The sequence below is a fragment of the Oratosquilla oratoria genome, chromosome 4 (genome assembly GCF_046742065.1).
Source record: "Oratosquilla oratoria isolate Oo_2021 chromosome 4, ASM4674206v1, whole genome shotgun sequence".
Taxonomy (NCBI): Eukaryota; Metazoa; Arthropoda; class Malacostraca; order Stomatopoda; family Squillidae; genus Oratosquilla; species Oratosquilla oratoria.
Window position 1 is genome coordinate 47,489,792 of NC_134780.1, and position 19,402 is coordinate 47,509,193.

Consider the following 19,402-nt stretch of genomic DNA (forward strand, 5'->3'; position numbering starts at 1 on the left):
GAGTGCTGGGTGACCTAATAGAAGTATTCAAATGGGTCAATGGCTTTAACAGGGGTGATGGAGGCAAGGTCATCATATCAAGACATGATAAGACTCGTGCTAACGAGTTTAGATTAGACAAATTTAGATTTAAGAAGGAAATTGGCAAGAACGGGTTCACCAATAGGGTGGTTAACGAATGGAATGGCCTCAGTAACTATCTAGTAGTGAGCGCTGAAACTACTGGTTGTTTTAAGAGATAACTTTATGGATGGGGATGACAGGTGGTAAGGGACATGGAACTGCCTAGTGTAGGCCTTATGATCTCTCACAGTCTCCTTCATTCTTATGTTCTCGTATTCTTAAATTTGATTTAGGGCCCCGCGGTAAGCCGCCGCCGCCGCAACAATTTTATTTCTTATTTTCTTGAACATTCGCTGCCGGGCAGCGGCGGAGGAAGGTTGTTCCGATCATAACTCCAGATAATCTTCTTGAGTTATATGACCACGAAATTTGGGAAGAAAAGGAGCTCCTTAGATCACACCTATGCTACTATTGAATCCTCCCAGGAAGTTAACAACATGGATATGACTCTGCCACAGAGTCGGAATAATGAAAACTGTGAAGGAAGTAGCATGGGAGAGACGTCAACACAGGGAGTAGGAGAAGTGAAGGACTGGGCCGAGATAGCTGAGAACTCGAACGACAGTGTCAACAATGCCGGTTCCCGTGCCAAGAGAATCAAGTTTAGTGGAACGTCTGAAGACCAAGCTAAATCTGCCACCACCACGAAAGATCCCTTAATGACTGCAATAGAAGCAGCCGGCATGGACCAGGACTTGATAATTGAAGAAAATAACACCGCAGACACTAAAGCAGCTGATGTGAATCAAGATAATATAGTCGGGGACAACATCACCACGTCCACAGGTAGGGAAAGACTTATGATAACATTTCCAGAAAAATGTAACCTCTCTCTGGAAAACAAATATACCTGGTATATGGCTCTATTAAAACAACACCCTGACTGTAGGCCACTCTTTAAGGAAGGGAGGAATGCACCATATATCACATTAATCAATGGTCAGCAATATAACACCATGATAACAGATGGCTTCCAGGGACAAGTAATGAAACCTATAACTGGCTTACAACGTACTGTGGTCATTTTTGACGTACCTACTTATATAAATGTCAATTTATTACAGTGTCCACCAGGATTCCAGTGGCTAAAATGACGGATGGTTGGGAAAAATCCAAGGCCACAACTCCTAGGAGCAGTATCAGGACCTATTGACACAGAAACTCACATCATCGGTGTTGGAAGGAAGAAAGTTGCTCCCTATGTTCCAGAGCCAGACCTGTGTCAAAAGTGTAGCAAATGGGGACACAAAAGTTGGCGATGTCGAGCTACATATGTGCGATGCAGATACTGTGCTGGGGGACATCTCTCAGAGGAGTGCTGGGAAAAGATTCAACAGAAAGTAGCTGTACCACCGAAATGCTGCAACTGTGGAGGTCAACACAATGCAAGTTCTCCAGTATGCCCTAAAAAACCACGCTACAAGACTCTACCACCAAGTATACCCACTACTGTATACCAAACTGCTCCTCCACCTACAAGAACTGCTTGGAACGTCACAGCAATGCAGGAAGAATTTCCACCTTTGCAACAGGAGAAAGCAACAACTAATTCTACAACTAAGGTGAGGTCACTATCCGTTACTCAGTCAAATAAAGTAAATATAGTGGCTAAAGAGCAGGAACGACTAAGTATAGCAGTGGACAAACTTACTACATTGTTAAATGAAAGTATAGAAGAATTAAGAGCAGATAGAGTAAGGCTTGAGAGAAAGATGAAAGAATACACAGACTCAAAATTTAAAGTGCAGGAATTAGTGCATCAAAACATACAAAAAGTCCAACAGGAAGTACAGGAATTTGTGCAACAAGACATTCAGAAAGTACATCATGAATTACAGGAAACTGTGTATCAAGGCATTCAGAAAGTTCATCAAGAAGTAAAGGAAACTGTGCATCAAGAAATACAGAAGGCTAACTGTCAACAAGCAAAGAATATGGAATCTATCATGGAAAAACTTGAAATTTTGAAAAAGCGAGATAAGGAGAGACACGAAAATTACGAACAGCTATCTAGGAATATAGAACTAATTCTAGAGAAATTTGAAGCCTTCAGAAGAGAAGTCATTGCTAGCCAGAACAATAAACAGTGGCCCAAATCAAAATGATGCAAAACCCTACAATGAATAACAAAATTTTCCATTTATTGACATGGAATGTTAATGGACTAAGAGATAGGGTAACTGATATACATGCATTTTTTCTTCAACAGAGCCCTGACTTCATAGCTGTACAGGAAACTGGACCAGAGGTGTATGAACTCAGAGGATATTATCAACATATTCTTAGTTGTGATGATGGAAGCAGTAGAGGTATGGTTACTTATGTTAAGTCTGGACTTCCAGTTACCTTGGTGGAGAAAGGAGTCAATGGGGGAATAGAATATATCACTGTGTGTCTACATTTATCAAATAACTATATATATCACTAATATGTATGTTCATTCTGGTGCCCTGTACATTGATAATTTACCTCCGCACATATTAGAAGAAAGTACAATTCTTTTGGGTGATCTTAATGCTAGACATGTAGACCTAGGTAGTTTTAAGACTTCTAATACTAATGGCGTAAGGTGGGTAACCTTTCTTAAAGCTAATAATGTACAAATTACTGGTGCCAAAGTCCCTACACATGTTCAGGAAGACTAGATTATGTTGCTTTATTTAATATGCCATTTTGTACGTGTGAAACTAATGTTGTACCATCTCTTCTCAGTGACCACTTTGCCCTTAAGACATATATCACCCTCTCCACAACCAACATAGTACACAGAAAAAGGTTAAGCATCCCCTCAAGTAAATTTCCTGGGCTCCTGATCAATGTTAAGAAATGGTACAGTAATAACAATATTAATTTACAAGATGCCAATGATATTTATCAGGGATTACTTAAAGTAATTAATGAATATGTAGACAACAACAAGACTAGGCAGAAGCACACTCATAATCAAAAGAGATCATATGCACATGACCCTGTTATATTAAATTGTCAGGATACAATGGCAGCCTTACAGAGTAGATGGCAAGCACAGCCAAATGATCATGATGTCAAGAGAGCTATGGGAACAGTTGCTAAACATTTGTCTGAGCTAAAGAGAGACATGAGGAAGAAGTATTGGGATGAGTTTCTAAATAAAATTCGTAACACCAAATCAATACAGGAAGTTTGGTATCACGTTAATAAGGTCAAAGGTAAGAAAACTTCAGTAACCAGTGACTCAAATCCTGCAAAAAAGGTCAAAGAACTCATTAAACAATGGAGTTCTGCTTCTGTTTTGTCTGGTCTGCCTGTTGGACATCAAATTGCTCTGGCAGAGAATAGGTTACAAAGGTTACAATTAGTAAATCATAATGTTAAGTTGGATGATGACACTTGTGTACCTATATCAATAGATGAACTATTATATGCTGTCAAAAGTGGTAAATCAACAGCCCCTGGTGAGGATGGACTTACATTTAATATTATAAATGCATTACTGAATATTGACGGGAAAAATCCCATACTAGATATGTTTAATGTGTCTTACAGAAATAGTACATTACTCCCAGCATGGAAATCAGCCATAATTATACCTGTACCTAAGAGTGATGGGAAATTTCGACCAATCTCACTTACCAGCTGCTTGTGCAAAATGATGGAAAGAATTGTCTTACGTAGGTTAATCTATAAAGTGGGTGATAAAATGTCTGAAAATTTATATGGTTTCATGAAGGGACGTGCTACTAGCGACTGTTTTGTTCATTGCTTAGCTAATACCAGTGCTTCTTGTCAAGTATATGTAGATTTGAAAGGTGCCTTTGATAGATCTAATAAAGAAGTTATACTAGAGGAACTTGTATTGAAGGGAGTCAAAGGAAAGTTATTAGGATGGATACAAGACTATTTGTATAATAGAAAAGGTAAGGTTTGGTCACAGGGAACACTACCAGATGAAGAAACATTCGAGTTAGGTACCCCCTAAGGTGGAGTTCTGAGTCCTATGCTATACAATATACTAATGGATAAAATTGCTAGATATGAATTTACACAGGGTACCAAAGTCATCATTTATGCTGATGACATACTTATTCAATGTGATACACCTCAAACACTTAGCAAGGCTGTGAATGAACTTGAACAACTATGTACATACATGGGGCTTGTCATAAATGAAAACAAAACTAAATTTCAAGCTAAACAGAAAAAGTGTAGGAAACCTACTGTAAATGGTGTAAAAATTGAGCGTGTCCTTAACTACAAATATTTGGGTGTACAATTAGGTTATAGAAATGCTAATTATTGTATTGAATATGTTAAAAATATGTGTGTATCTAGGCTAGCCCCTCTCAAAGTCTTAGCAAAGAGAGGGTCAGGTGTTGGTGTACCTATACTTCGCATGTTTTATATATGTGATACGTTCCCTCATAGATTATGCTTCACTTGTGTTGGTGCAATACAATACACAACAACTTAAATGCTTAGAAGTCGTACAAAATAAGGCAATGAGAATTATTTTAGGGTGTGCTACAACAACTAAGATAGAGGTATTAAGAAGAGAGTTAAGATTACCCAGTATTATTTTAAGAATAGAAGAAATAACGAGTCGAACTGTATGTCGTATAGTGTGTAATGGTACAAACTCTCTCCAAAGAGATATATTAGCATTATATAATGATAATCATGTAACTAACAACCCATATCTTCGCAAAATATGTAAGGTTCTAAGAAAGTTTGATATTATGAACGAATTTAATGCCCTCATAAGAAATAACTATTATACCACCTGGAATCCATACAATGTAAAAATTGACATTGAAAAGCTAAGTAAACCAAAGGAACAATGGTATAAATACGAATTAAAAGCACATTTTCTTGACAAATTGTCACAATACCCACGGAAACAGGTGGTACATGTGTACTGTGATGGGTCAGTTGAGGGTACCAAGACAGGATGTGGGGTGTTTATAAGGGAATATTCTTCCTCTGAAGAATTTCAAGATTATGAAATTTCAAAAAGACTACCAAATAATTTGTCATCAACCAGAACTGAACTATATGCTATCTTAGAAGGCTTACGTATTATTAAGAGTATGGGTAAAAATGTATACTTTTTTGTCGATAGTCAGAGTGCATTATATGAACTTGTATCTTCCTCTCCAGCTGATTGTGATATTGTTAACAAATGTTTAAATATTATATATAACCTGGAGAGAAACAATACACATATTTATTTTGTATGGGTACCATCCCATATAGGATTGTATTATAATGAAAAAGCAGATAGTCTTGCACGAAATACAATTAGAGATGTTAACAATATTCCTGGTAATGAATACACATATAAACATGTAAGGTCAATAATAAGATCAAATGTTATTGCTAACATGGATATAGACCTAGATAAATGTTGCGAGATGGGTAGTGTAAGTAGCAAGCATTATAAGGCAGTATTAAATAATACAAAGGAATATCCATATGGTAGACATAGTTCCCAAATGGATTTAGTCACTATGAGACTCAGACTGGGATATAGATATTACTGGGAGGTGTACAGGGAAGCTGAACCTGAGCCATGTACTTTATGCGCAAGGCCGAGAGGACATTCACTACAACATTATATACAGTATTGCCCAATAATCGATTAATTTAGACCACAGGAACAATGGAACCTCATTGAGCTCATATGCTATTACATAAATAATTATATCTTAACTAAAATTGTAAAAAAAAAAACATCCAATGTTTGCTTTCAAACGTTAAATACAACACTGATATTGTAATATAAACATTTATTTTGATATAACTGTTATAAACAAATTTAATATAAAATGTATAGGGGTTAGTTGGCAAGACCCAACTCTCTCCTTTGTTGTACATCAACAATAAACTTATTGAATTGAATTGAAAACTCGTTTGTGGGAACTGGCATAGATCACCGTGGCAACACTGTTGTTGACCGTTAGTCGATGCAATTACAGCAGTGGAAGTGAACGTGTAAAGTTGGTGCTGGACTTGTTATACAACCGTAATACGAGCAGAAATAGTTTAGATTTTCAATAAATTGTGTACCTCCGGTTGCTCAGTAGTGATAATATATATATATAAATTTCTTTTAGGATTCTGTTCCAAGAATACACGAGGTGGCTTGGTCCAGGCAAAAGCATGGATAATGAATTAGTGAAAATCAACTAATGAAATTCAATTTTGTATTGAACTCTTAAGATTTATAGAAATAAGTTAAAACAAACTTGCGATTACAACAGACTAAACGTAACCTTTGTGTTCGATAAATAGGTGGCTATATCGTCATAGTAATAGTAAAGAAATCAAGTTCTTTGCAATGCTATCAACGACAGATCTTCAAGCAATAATCTACCGTAATATCACGTATCTCCTTGGGAAACTGGATCGGAAAGGTATGTACAATTATTAACATTGTTGAAATGTTCAGTTCAAATTGCACGCTGTATTGCCAAGATAGGTTCACGGTCCCAGCCACTTCATGAAGGACAATGTTTCAAAGCCATTGCTGCGGTGATGTATAAACTTTATTTTCTGTTGAACATGTACCAAGGGCCCGACTTGAGGCAGAGGATCGCGATTGAAATAGTCTGGAGTCGACCGGAAAATTCTATTGTGGTAAAATTCCAGAAGCACGTAAGCACATTGAAACATGCGTGTCCAAAAGCTCCAAAACTGACTTTACTTACCCTAACAATTTGGTAGAAAAATATCATTTAAATGCAATAGAGAAGCGCTTGCGTGTTACTAGAGCAACCACGTTTATTTTAATGCAGTACTGAGAGAATTGTGGTTAATTGTTGATATAGTGCTATGGAAATTTTGTCTAAGCCGGAATGCAAGCCATAACCGGTTGTTTGCGGTTAGTCGTCCAAATTAATCATTTCGGAGAGTTTATGTTCAAGAAAACTAGTGTTACATCTTGGAAGCACCAATAATATTCTTGGATTAGCTAACTTGGTTTATTCTATGATAACGGGATTAGGATGTTAATCTACTTGGAATAACTTGTCCAGTAGCGTGTACCTTGATGTACAAACCTACGTGAAACGGTTAAGGATATTTTGTGAAACAAGGGTGCATACGTCACAGTATCAGCCGTGGACTTTATGCCCTAAGGAGATAAGGGTTTTATTTGCGATGGAGCGCGTTCGAGTATGGCATTTTCGCTGAAAGCAGGGTCTGTTGACGGCTGGGAGCCCGTGAACTGTGTGATTTCATCTCTTCTCGCAACAGGAGTGAGACCCGTCAATTTGTAAGCTACGGTTAACACGGACAAGTTGATCTGTGAAAACTATTTCCTCGCGTACAAGGAGACTAGACTCGTACTGGATTATTTTAGTTGTGCACATACTTGGTATAGCGTTAGAAAATTAAGTTAAAATACATGAACGTAGGATGAGATTTTCTTGGCTGGAATAAATAAAAAACCTTGCTACAAGCATGTCTACAAACGAAGCCGCTAGGACAATGTACAGACGCCATGCGTCTGTCCAGTCCAGTCAGTCAGATAGAGTCCAGTGGTTCTTTGCCTTGCTTGGGCAAAGCACACTTTTCACCATTTGTCAGAATGCCATTCCCCCCTCCTTTCCAAGATTCAGTTTCAAAAGGGGCATTCTAAATAGGCAAATATGACTAAATTCCTTTATTTTCTTTAGCGCGTCATTACTTGATACGTATTACGACTTAACGTAATTTACGTAACTTTCATTTCCCATACTTCTGATATCTTTAGCACCTCCCAACAATGTAATTTCAGCAGCTGACAACAAAATATATTAATTGAAAGAAAAATGCAGAAGACGTGTTTCTGTGGCCACGCGTACAAGAAGACGCGGGTATTTTTCTAGTTACGATCATGGGTGCACTATAGCAATAGAAAATTATTAATTTTGTAAATTAAAATGTATCAACGTAATATGCAATTTTGTGGGCGGAAGTGAAAATAAAAAATACCTTGCTACAAGCAAATACGCTAATGAACGAAGTCGGTAGCATAGGATCGGGACGCCATCTTGTCTGTCAATTGACGGCCTCGGTACCTCCGACAGTACCTCGCCAGGTACATTTTCATGAATGTTATGGAGCGGAGATACATGCATTCCTTCAAGCTGCAAGAACTTTGTATACCCCGCAAGCTGAGAGAGTGGTTGAAAAGCTTCAACGTCTCTCACGACGACGACAACGAGGACAAGCCGGATGACATTTCTTACGTGATCTTACGTTGATACTGGACGCAGGTCGCTAGACCTATATGTCCAGATCGGTGACCTTCGATTGGCCAGATGCAGAAATTACATCTTGGTCATCCTCCGGTAGGTCTTCGCCGGGTGTGCCAGTAAATGTAATAGTTTTTTCATAGTCATATTTTATTGCCTGTCTCTCCCAGTGCTTATCAAGTTTCGTTTCAAATTCTCTTATAGATTTTGCCTTTATGACACTATTGGGGAGGCTGTTCCAAGCATCCACTACCCTCACTTGGAAAGCACCTTGTCGCAGTCTAGTCCGGCTCCTTGGTTTGAAGATCTTTAAGATGTTGCCCCGAGTTGGTCCTTTTCTCAATTGGAAATTTATGTTAACAGCAGGGTCATAGTACTGATTTAAAATTTTGTAGACATCCACCATATCTCCACGTAATCTTCGATATACTAAAGTTGGAAGGTCCAGCTTCCTTAGTCTTTCCTCATAATTAAGGTTTTGTAGGTGTGGCACCATCTTGGAGGCTCTACGTTGAACATTTTCTATTTTCTTATAAGGTGACCAGACGGACTGAGCATATTCCAGGTTAGTTTAGTTTAGGTTAGACGAATTTATCCTTTTATTTCTTCGACGTCGGCATCTATCATAACAAACATGGCGTACCATTCGTCCGACACGACTTCGTTATTTACAAAATCTGTTTTAGCACCTTTTTTGCTTTTTATTTCCGCTCACAAAATTACATATTACGTTGATACATTATAATTTACAAAATTGATAATTAATTTTCTATTGCTATATTGCGCCTATGGTCGAAACTAAAAATTTACTGAGACGCGTCACCATCATAGGCGATATTACGTGCGATACTGTCGCACGGCGTAACAATTTTTTAATCCTAAGATTAACTTGGGTCAGCACAGGTTAATTCAAGCCCAGATCAGGCCAGATAGGCCAAAACCTTGCTTTCCTCATCCCGTTAACTTACTGTGGTCACAATTCACCCCGCCCCCAGAAAAAACAAAATTTTCCCCTGGGGGAGAATTTCACCCCTAATGAGAACACCCGAGTTAGACGATGGGTTTCACATTGTGGACCGGGTTGTCTCCAACTCTAGGTGACGTTAATAAGCGCTGTTACAAATACAATAGCTGTAGGGCTTCCTTGGACTTGAGGGAACACGGGGTTCTGCCGTCGTCTGTTAATTGTCCGATGTACAATAATAATCAGGCCGTCAGCGAAACTACCGTAATTCAGTGACGACGACCACGATCCGGATGATCTTTAGATACTTCAGATGAAGTTCTGGAAGAGGCGCCTTTGACTCCAACTCGATAACCTGATTGCCGTTATTCCCGGCATGTACGGTGGTAGTGGTTGTGCTCTACAGTTAAATTTGTTCTTGGCTTTCCCATATTTTATCTAGACTTGATTCAAACAAATTGTAAAACGGTGTCTGCATTGGCCATCCATTCTGGCAAATCATTCCAAGTATTTCGTGGACGGACAACTCGTCCACAGGAATATGGACATCTCGTCCAATGACTTTATTTTAAGAATAATAAACATAATTTGCAGAACAATAAAACTTTATTTACATATTTATATATACAGAATACAGGTGTGTAATACAGAATAAATATACAAGTGTAAGGTCTAGATGTTGGGCTTGCCACCACGGAGGTTGTAGCTGACACCACGCAGGAACTCTGGAAGTGTTTTCTTGCCAGCCTTCAGGTCGCCCACCAAGTTGCACAGACGTGTCTGCAGCTCAGCGTAGCACTTCTTCCTTCGCTTCACAGGGCGGATGCCACGCTCATCCTGGAGGAGAACCGAGTCGGCGTTGGATGCTTCTGCTTGAAGGCACTCGATAAGTTTCCAGATGGTGGGGTTGGAATGGCCCACCAAACTGGAGAACTTATTGTTCCACCCCTCACATATGTTGTTTGTGCGTGGCTCATTGTTGAGGGTGGCGTGATGTTGGTTCCACCGCTCAGGTAGGAACATCGGTGGAGTGCGCCGAAGCCGAACTGGTTGGATGACTGCCTGGGGTGGGGGTGACTCGGCGCTGGTGGCGGAGCTGGCCGGAGACGTAAGTGGAGTCGAAATACTCCACTAAGGCTGCTGCTTCGTTGGGCATGGTGGACCGCAGATGTTTCATGCCTTCATGGACGTCCTCAGTAGGAAGAAAGGCCAGGGCATCCAGCTGGCCGCAGAAGAGCCGGAACTCGTCGTCTGACTCGTACAGGTTCTTGAGACCCAGGCCCTGGATCTGCCTCCAAATAGACTGGCTGAGGTGGTAGAAACAGAACCGGACCTGGATCTCCTCTCCAAACACTGCACGAAGGCCCAGCTCCACTAGCCTCTCGAAGTCCACGATGACGGTGCTGGGGTCGCAGCCATGCTGTTCGAGAACACGGAAGAGCTCCTCATAGGTGGTCTGCGTCTTGCGCTGGAGCAAGGCAAAGGCCAGAGGAAAGTAGCCTTCACCGATGCGACCTTGGACGACGTACAGTTGGGTGAACAGTCTGGGAGCGACTGAGAACGTGCCGTCCATACACCAGTCGTCACAGGCTGCGAGCTGCTCTAGATGACCAGGGGAGGCGAAGACGATGATGAGCTCATCAGCTGCAGGACCGTTGTCGTAGAGGAGGTTGGAAGCCCAGGGGCCTGTGATGTCCAACTCTTGAAGGGACTGCGGATCCTTTGGACAGTGAGCAGCATGGACACGCCGAAGGACACGCTTGCTGGTGTCCGGCCTTGGCATGCGTGCCTTGACCTGATCATCAAGCTCTCTAACGGTGAAGCTGAGGATGTTGTTGGGGCGGTCGTTGGTGGTAGCAGCCTTCCTCTTCATATATTGGCGAGCTTGCTCCACATCACATCTCACACGGTCTGCAATGTGGCTGTGCTCACCAACAAGCCTATGGTCACTAAGGCTCTTGGTGGTCTTCAAGCGGGCACTGCATTTGACATCACGTTGGATACAGCGCCAGACAACTTCATCAGCTGACTTGGAAACATGTTTCTTAGTGTACATGAATCCATCCAGAAGAATCTTTTGAGCACCTCTCTGCGTTGTTACAACCTGAAGCTTGGGGTAAATATTAGGTGTAAATATGATAGAGTTGTGATTATTTCTTTTTGATCATAGTTGGAGCTATTCTAGGGTGTTAAAATAAGCATGTCCATAACATTTATAATCACATCTATTACTTACCAAAATATACCATCTAAAGCAAATTTTAATGAAATAACATGAAATATCATTAAAAAAAAGGTAAAATAATTTTCTAAAAGTTTTTTGAAATCTTGTCCGTGGACGAGTTGACCACCCATGGTGGTGTCTGTGGACAAGTTGTCCTACTTTGCAGTTTTGTGGACGAGATGTCCGTGGACGAGTTGTCCTACAATCAAGTATTTACTACCAGATTCGAAAAATCATTCTTAGTCTTGCTCTCTTTAAAAATCTTTGAATTTCCTCTAGTTGTGTTGCCTTCCCTAATCTCAAATACCTCTTGTACATTGTTAGTCATATTTCTGGGTAATAATCTTGTAAGTTTCAATTTGATCTCTTGATCTTCTGTAGGCCAGTATCGGTAGATCTAATTCCTTAAGTCATTCTTCATAATCATGTCCTTTCAGCTGTTGTTATTCTTGTGGCTCTTCATTGAACATTTTCAATAGCCCCTGTCTTTAATTAGATGAGGACACCAGATCTGAGAAGCATATTCTAAACGAGGCCTTGTTAGTGCAATGTTCAGTGCTTTCAGGATGGAAAAATCAAGGTGGACATAAGTTCTTGTAATACCAAGAAGGCTGTTAGCCTTGTTGATTTTCTCGGCTAAGTGCTCTGTGCATGTCAGATAGTCATTGAAAACTCCAATGTCCTTTTCATTTGTAGTGCTGGGTATGTTGCCATATACATCTTGTACTCTTGCTCTTTTACATTATATCTACCTATTCTCGTATGTTTATTTTTAACTGAATAGAAATTGAGCATCCATCTTTGACCATTTTCTCAGTTCATGTCTTCCTGAAGCTTTTTACAGTTATCTTCATTTGGAATTGTTCTAAATCTTGGTATCATCTGCATAAAGATGTACCTTGGTCCCATGACTGCATCTGGAAGATCATTGATGAACATGACACAAGACGCCCCAGCACTGATCCCTGAGGCACCCCACTGGTTACCTCCCTCCAGTTGGAGGCCTCGCCATTAACCATTACTTGTTGCTTTCTGCCAGACAAAAAAAAAAAAAAAATTAAATCCATTGGAACAGATTAGGCTATTCCATAATTGGCAAGTAGTCTTTTGTGGGGAACTGTCAAGTGCCTTCATGAAGTCACAAACTTGGCTTTGCCCTCATTAATGACCTCCGTCCATTTGTCCAAGACCTGAATCGGTTGAAGCACTGTTGATCTGCCAGAGATGAACCCAAATTGTTTATCAGCAAACAAGTTTTGAGTTTTCATAAGGTGTATGCTTCTCGCGGGACTGATTCCATTAATTTACTGAACTCTAGTTAGACTTGCAGGTCTGTATTTACCAGGGTCATTCTTGCTATCCTTAAATATTGGTGTTATTTGCGCAATATTCAAATCCTCCAGAACTACGAGTACTCCCTCTTCCAGTGAACTACTGAATATTTTCAGTGATACCAATAGTTCTTGCATCAGATCTTTAACAATTCTTGGGTGAATACCATCTGGACCTGGTGAATTTGTTTTTAAGCTTTTGCAGACCCTTTCTGATTTCATAGTTTATCCGTGGTCTAACCTGGATGTAGTCAGGATATCCTTGGCTTTTTTTTTTTTTAATACAAGAACTGAATTTATCTGCAAGAACCATTGCCTTTTCTGTCACTTGTTTTCACAAGATTGTTGTCATCTGTGTAAAGATGAGCTATCCTTGACTTGGTCCTGGTTTTTTATACGTATTGCCAGAATATTGTAGCATTCTGACAGGTTTTGCATTTTCTTTTTCCTTGGTTTTGATGGCATTTCTGGTCTCCCATCTTGTTTGATTCTTCTGTACTGCACTTCAACTTGTACACATTCACTTTCATTTTGTGTAATTTTTTTTTACCAGTTTCTCCCAAAGCCTGTTTCATTTTAATTTTTGTCTAGAGTCAGTAGTCCTGACATTGGTAGATTATTGGTCCTCTTTCTCATGATTTGCTTCCCACAGTCTCCTCTCTTCTGTCATTTCTTTAACACGTTGAGTGAAGAAAGTCTCTAATTCTTTCCACAAAAGGCAGAAAATCCCTACATACCCTCGTCTGTTGTGTAATTATCCCACTTTATTAAGGGAAGATTAAAGTCGCCCAACACTAGTTTATTTTAAACTTTTATCAGTGATTTCTTGTGGAAGTTGTAACTGTCATTATTTTCTGCAGAACTATTGGGACTCCTGTATGCTGATGTGATGAGCAGGTTATCATCATTGCTGGATTTAATTTATACACAACTATATCCACAATTTGTATTTGGTTCATCTGATTTCACAGTACATCATTCTTAACATGCAATAACAATCCTCTTCCTTCATTTGCATCTATATTATACGGTTATCTATTTTGTACTCGGCCAGCTTCATCTGCTGCTTTTTTGCTTTCACTTCTTGCAATGCAATGATTTGAAGAGTATTTTCAATTATCTTCAGCATTTCCCTTAATTCTAGCTGCTTATCTAAACCAAAGGTGTCTACATTACTAGATAGAATAAGTAATTGTTTTTAAATCCATTATTTGAGCTAGTCGTATTTACTGTTGAACTACTGGGCAGTTCTCGCCTGGCTTGTCATTTCTATTTGTCCCGGTGTTCCACTTGCTCCTTCCTGTGTTGATTCTCTCCTCTTGTGTAGTTTTGCTCTGATGCACTGGTTGCTGTCCCCGTCCATGCCTGTCTTGTCACCTTGGTTAACCTCTTCCATGATGGACTGGTTACTGTGACACCCTTTCCCTGCGGCTCCATTTTTTTTTTTTTTTTTTTTTTAATCAAGGCTGGTTCTTGATTTTTTCCTTTTTGTGCAATAACTTGTTACCCTAAAGCCCTTGTAAATTTCATTGTCTTTGATGTACTTTACATTTTTAAAGATTGCAACTTATGTTTTTGTCAGTAAATTTTACAATCAGTGGTGTGTGTTTATCAGGTCTCACTTGGCCTACCCTGAATGCTTTATAAATCTTTAACTTATCATACACCCCACATGCCTGCATGAAATCCACACTTTGTAATGTTAGATTCTTTCATGTGTAACAATTGAGTTTAACTCTGCCACTCCATACATGATACATGACTAAATTGTTTCCTCTATTTTTACTTTCATGTCTCTCGGCAATCACAATCTGGTTCCACTCCCCCTTGCAAGTTGGATTGTGGTCTAGTGTCATTTTTATCATTTCCAAGCTTTGGCCATTTTACATTCTGATTCCAGTTTTTCAGGATAAACTGTCTTTGCATCCAGAATACCCAGTCTAGTTGTGCACACAGCACTTTTTTTTTACAAATTCGTTTAGTTTAACAGATTGGTCTTCCAGATGTCCAACCCTATTGTAAAGTTGTTCATGTTTATTCACATCTACAGTCCTTTAGTTCTTCCACTGCAACTGTTAGAACTTGATGCCTTTTTACCATGTATTTTTCATAAGTCTCATAAATTTACTGTGTAGCTTGGCACAACCCCTTTTGCAAGAAATTTGAGGTACAGAATTATTAAATATAGGATAGGTTACGTAGGTTAGAACATACGAATTTATCGCCCTTTCATTTCTTCGACCTCTGCATTCCGCCATCTGTCAAAACCAACATGGCGTATCATTCAACCGCCGCGACTTCAATAGTTAGTAAATCTGTTTTAGCAATTTTAGTTAAATGTTCAGTTTTGCACCTGGACGTAATATCTAATATAATATAAAAGATAAGTCTCCGCGGTCCAGGGTGGTTTCGTCGATTTTGTTAAAACCCTTCAAGTGCTCAGTCGGCGTGGCAATCTGCGGACACCTCCATGTAAGTCTATTTCGCACATGTGGAGATGATCATCATCCTGTGCGATATGTTGTTACAGGGGACAGCTAGATGTCTGCAACGGATGACATGTTGTCGTTATTCAAATGGAGGTTGGAAGTACGAGTACATTTGCTATTGTTTGTGCAGCCAAGCTCCGGCGAAGCCGGGGAAGGGCGAAGCCCGCGGCTTGTAGCAATAGAAAATTAGTTGTTAATTTTGTAAATTATTTATCAACGTAATATAAGTATGCAATTTTCTGGTCGGAAATAAAAAACAAAAGTTGCTAAAACAGATTTCGTAAGTAACGAAGTCGCGCCGGACGAATGGTACGCCATGTTTATGATAGATGTCGAGGTCGAAGAAATGAAAGGATAAATGATGAGATGCATTAAAAGGTTATCCGGTATTAATAGATGGAAGTCAATGACTTGGGCGACTATAATAGGCTTAAAGCCAAAAGTGCCACTCAATGGGAGGGACAGCAAAACGGTGGTCTTGTGTGTAGGGGACTTTCACTTGTGTTTAATAACTTTTCCTTTTTCCAGTCGAGGGGGGGGGGGCATGCGACTAAATCGCTAGCGAAGGCCAGAAGAAAAACTAAAGTTTAGTGGACGTATAGATGTGTTGTCCCCATTTACTCCGGGCGCAGAAACGAGAGTTGGGGTCTGTACATTAGGCCACGTGGACGTGACCTTTCTTAAAGGTTTGAAATAGCGTTGACCTTAACTTCACTTTAGAATACAGAACGTTTGGGTACGTTTGGGGTCTGTAATCGTGTTCGCCCTTTACCATGGCAGCTCAAGTTGAAAACGATTTGAACTTTAGTGTAACGGAAGAGCACCATTACCACTTGACGCCGGAACACTTCTGTTGGGGGTAGTACTTCCTTTCGTCAGGCAGGAGGCACTGGCTGGGTATAGGAGGGCTCTGGAAGATGCCTCCAAGTCAGCTTGGAGTCCGTTTTGAAGTCGTCCTGAAGCCTGGATGAAGTGCACAACTCCAAATAAAATTGTGGTGGTTTGAAATTTCTGGCTTAGGTGTTGGTCATATTTTTTATTTTATTCATTTTAGTAAATGTGGGCGCCCCTCCCTTTGCTCTCGCCCTCCCCTCCACTCCCCTTCCTCTCGCCCTCCTCTCCCCTCCACTTCCTCACGCCCTTCCCTCCCCTTCCCTTCCCTTCCTCTCGCCCTCCCCTCCCCTTCCTCTCGCCCTCCCCTCCCCTTCCCCTCCCCTTCCTCTCGCCCTCCCCTCCCCTCCCCTTCCTCTCGCCCTCCCCTCCCTCTCCCCCTCCCCTCCCCTCCCCTCCCCTTCCTCTCGCCCTCCCCTCCCCTTCCTCTCGCCCTCCCCTCCCCTTCCTCTCGCCCTCCCCTCCCCTCCCCTTCCTCTCGCCCTCCCCTTCCTCTCGCCCTCCCCTCCCCTCCCCTTCCTCTCGCCCTCCCCTCCCCTTCCTCTCGCCCTCCCCTCCCCTTCCTCTCGCCCTCCCCTTCCTCTCGCCCTCCCCCTACCTTGCTCTCCCCTCCCTTTCCCCTCCCCTCACCTTGCTCTCGCCCTCCCTTTCCCCTCCCCTCACCTTGCTCTCGCCCTCCTTTTCCCTCCCCTCACCTTGCTCTCGCCCTCCCCTCCCCCTTCCTCTCGCCCTCCCCTCCCCTTCCTCTCGCCCTCCCCTCCCCTCCACCTTGCTCTCGCCCTCCCCTCCCCTCCCTCTTGCTCTCGCCCTCCCCTCCCCTCCCCTTCCTCTCGCCCTCCCCTCCCCTCCCCCTGCTCTCGCCCTCCCCTCCCCTCCCCCCTCCCCCTTGCTCTCGCCCTCCTCTCCCCTCCCCCTTGCTCTCGCCCTCCCCTCCCCTCCCCGTACTCTCGGCCTACCATCCGCCTTCCTCTCGCCCTCCCCTCCCCTCCCCTTCCTCTCGCCCTCCCCTCCCCTTCCTCTCGCCCTCCCCTCCCCTTCCCTCCCCTCCCCCTTGCTCTCGCCCTCCCTCCCCCTTGCTCTCGCCCTCCCTCCCCCTTGCTCTCGCCCTCCCCTCCCCTCCCCTTGCTCTCCCCTCCCCTCCCCTCCCCCTTGCTCTCGCCCTCCCCTCCCCCTTGCTCTCGCCCTCCCCTCCCTCGCCCTCCCCCCCTTCGCCCTCCCCCTCCCCTCCCCTTGCTCTCGCCCTCCCCCTCCCCTCCCCGTGCTCTCGCCCTCCCCTCCCCTCCCCTTGCTCTCGCCCTCCCCTCCCCTCCCCTTGCTCTCGCCCTCCCCTCCCCTCCCCTCCCCTTGCTCTCGCCCTCCCCTCCCCTCCCCTTGCTCTCGCCCTCCCCTCCCCTCCCCCTGCTCTCGCCCTCCCCTCCCCTCCCCCTCCCCTCCCCTCTCCCCTCCCCCTCCCCTCCCCTTGCTCGCGCCCTCCCCTCCCCTCCCCTCCCCCTTGCTCTCGCCCTCCCCTCCCCTCCCCCTTGCTCTCGCCCTCCCCTCCCCCTTGCTCTCGCCCTCCCCTCCCCTCCCCCTTGCTCTCGCCCTCCCCTCCCCTCCCCTCCCCTCCCCCTTGCTCTCGCCCTCACCCTCCCCTCCCACTTCCTCTCGCCCTCCCCTCCCCTCCCCCTTGCTCTCGCCCTCCCCTCCCCTCCCCTCCCCCTTGCTCTCGCCCTCCCCTCCCCCTTGCTCTCGCCCTCGCCCTCCCCTCCCCTCCCTCCCCCTTCCTCTCGCCCTCCCTCCCCCTTCCTCTCGCCCTCCCCTCCCCTCCCCTCCCCCTTGCTCTCGCCCTCCCCTCCCCTCCCCCTTCCTCTCGCCTCCCCCTCCTCTCGCCCTCCCCTCTCGCCCTCCCTCCCCCATCCTCTCGCCCTCCCCTCCCCTCCCCTTCCTCTCGCCCTCCCCTCCCCCTTCCTCTCGCCCTCCCCTCCCCCTTCCTCTCGCCCTCCCCTCCCCTCCCCTCCCCCTTCCTCTCGCCCTCCCCTCCCCCTTCCTCTCGCCCTCCCCTCCCCCTTCCTCTCGCCCTCCCCTCCCCCTTCCTCTCGCCCTCCCCTCCCCCTTCCTCTCGCCCTCCCCTCCCCCTTCCTCTCGCCCTCCCCTCCCCTCCCCCTTCCTCTCGCCCTCCCCTCCCCTCCCCCTTGCTCTCGCCCTCCCCTCCCCCTTCCTCTCGCCCTCCCTCCCCCTCCCCTCCCCCTTCCTCTCGCCCTTCCTCTCGCCCTCCCCTCCCCCTTCCTCTCGCCCTCCCCTCCCGCTTCCTCTCGCCCTCCCCTCCCCCTTCCTCTCGCCCTCCCCTCCCCCTTCCTCTCGCCCTCCCCTCCCCCTTCCTCTCGCCCTCCCCTCCCCCTTCCTCTCGCCCTCCCCTCCCCCTTCCTCTCGCCCTCCCCTCCCCCTTCCTCTCGCCCTCCCCTCCCCCTTCCTCTCGCCCTCCCCTCCCCCTTGCTCTCGCCCTCCCCTCCCCTTCCTCTCGCCCTCCCCTCCCCCTTCCTCTCGCCCTCCCCTCCCCTCCCCCTTCCTCTCGCCCTCCCCTCACCCTTCCTCTCGCCCTCCCCTCCCCTTTCCTCTTGCCCTCCCCTCCCCTCCCCCTTGCCCTCCCCTCCCCTCCCCCTTGCTCTCGCCCTCCCCTCCCCTTCCTCTTGCGCTCCCCTCCCCTTCCTCTTGCCCTCCCTTCCCCTCCCACTTGCTCTCGCCCTCCCCTCCCCTTCCTCTTGCCCTCGCCCTCCCCTTCCTCTTGCCCTCCCCTCCCCCTTCCTCTTGCCCTCCCCTCCCCTTTGCTCTCGCCCTCCCCTCCCCTCCCCCTTGCTCTCGCCCTCCCCTCCCCTCCCCTTTGCTCTCGCCCTCCCCTCCCCTCCCCCTTGCTCTCGCCCTCCCCTCCCCTCCCCCTTGCTCTCGCCCTCCCCTCCCCTCCCCCTCCCCCTTGCTCTCGCCCTCCCCTCCCCTCCCCCTTGCTCTCGCCCTCCCCTCCCCTCCCCCTTCCTCTCGCCCTCCCCTCCCCTCCCCTTCCTTTCGCCCTCCCCCTCCCTCCCCCTTGCTCTCGCCCTCCCCCCCTCCCCTCCCCCCCCCACCCCCCCTCCCCCCCCCCGTCCTCTCGCCCTCCCCTCCCCCCCCCCCTCGCCCTCCCCTCCCCTCCCCCT

The 19,402-nt window shown here is 45.0% G+C and overlaps 1 pseudogene; it reads right to left on the reverse strand.

Annotated features, from left to right (window-relative positions):
- Positions 1-9,432: 9,432 nt before the first annotated feature.
- LOC143024332 (uncharacterized) lies at positions 9,433-11,528 on the reverse strand (annotated as a pseudogene).
- Between the last annotated feature and the right edge of the window lie 7,874 nt (positions 11,529-19,402).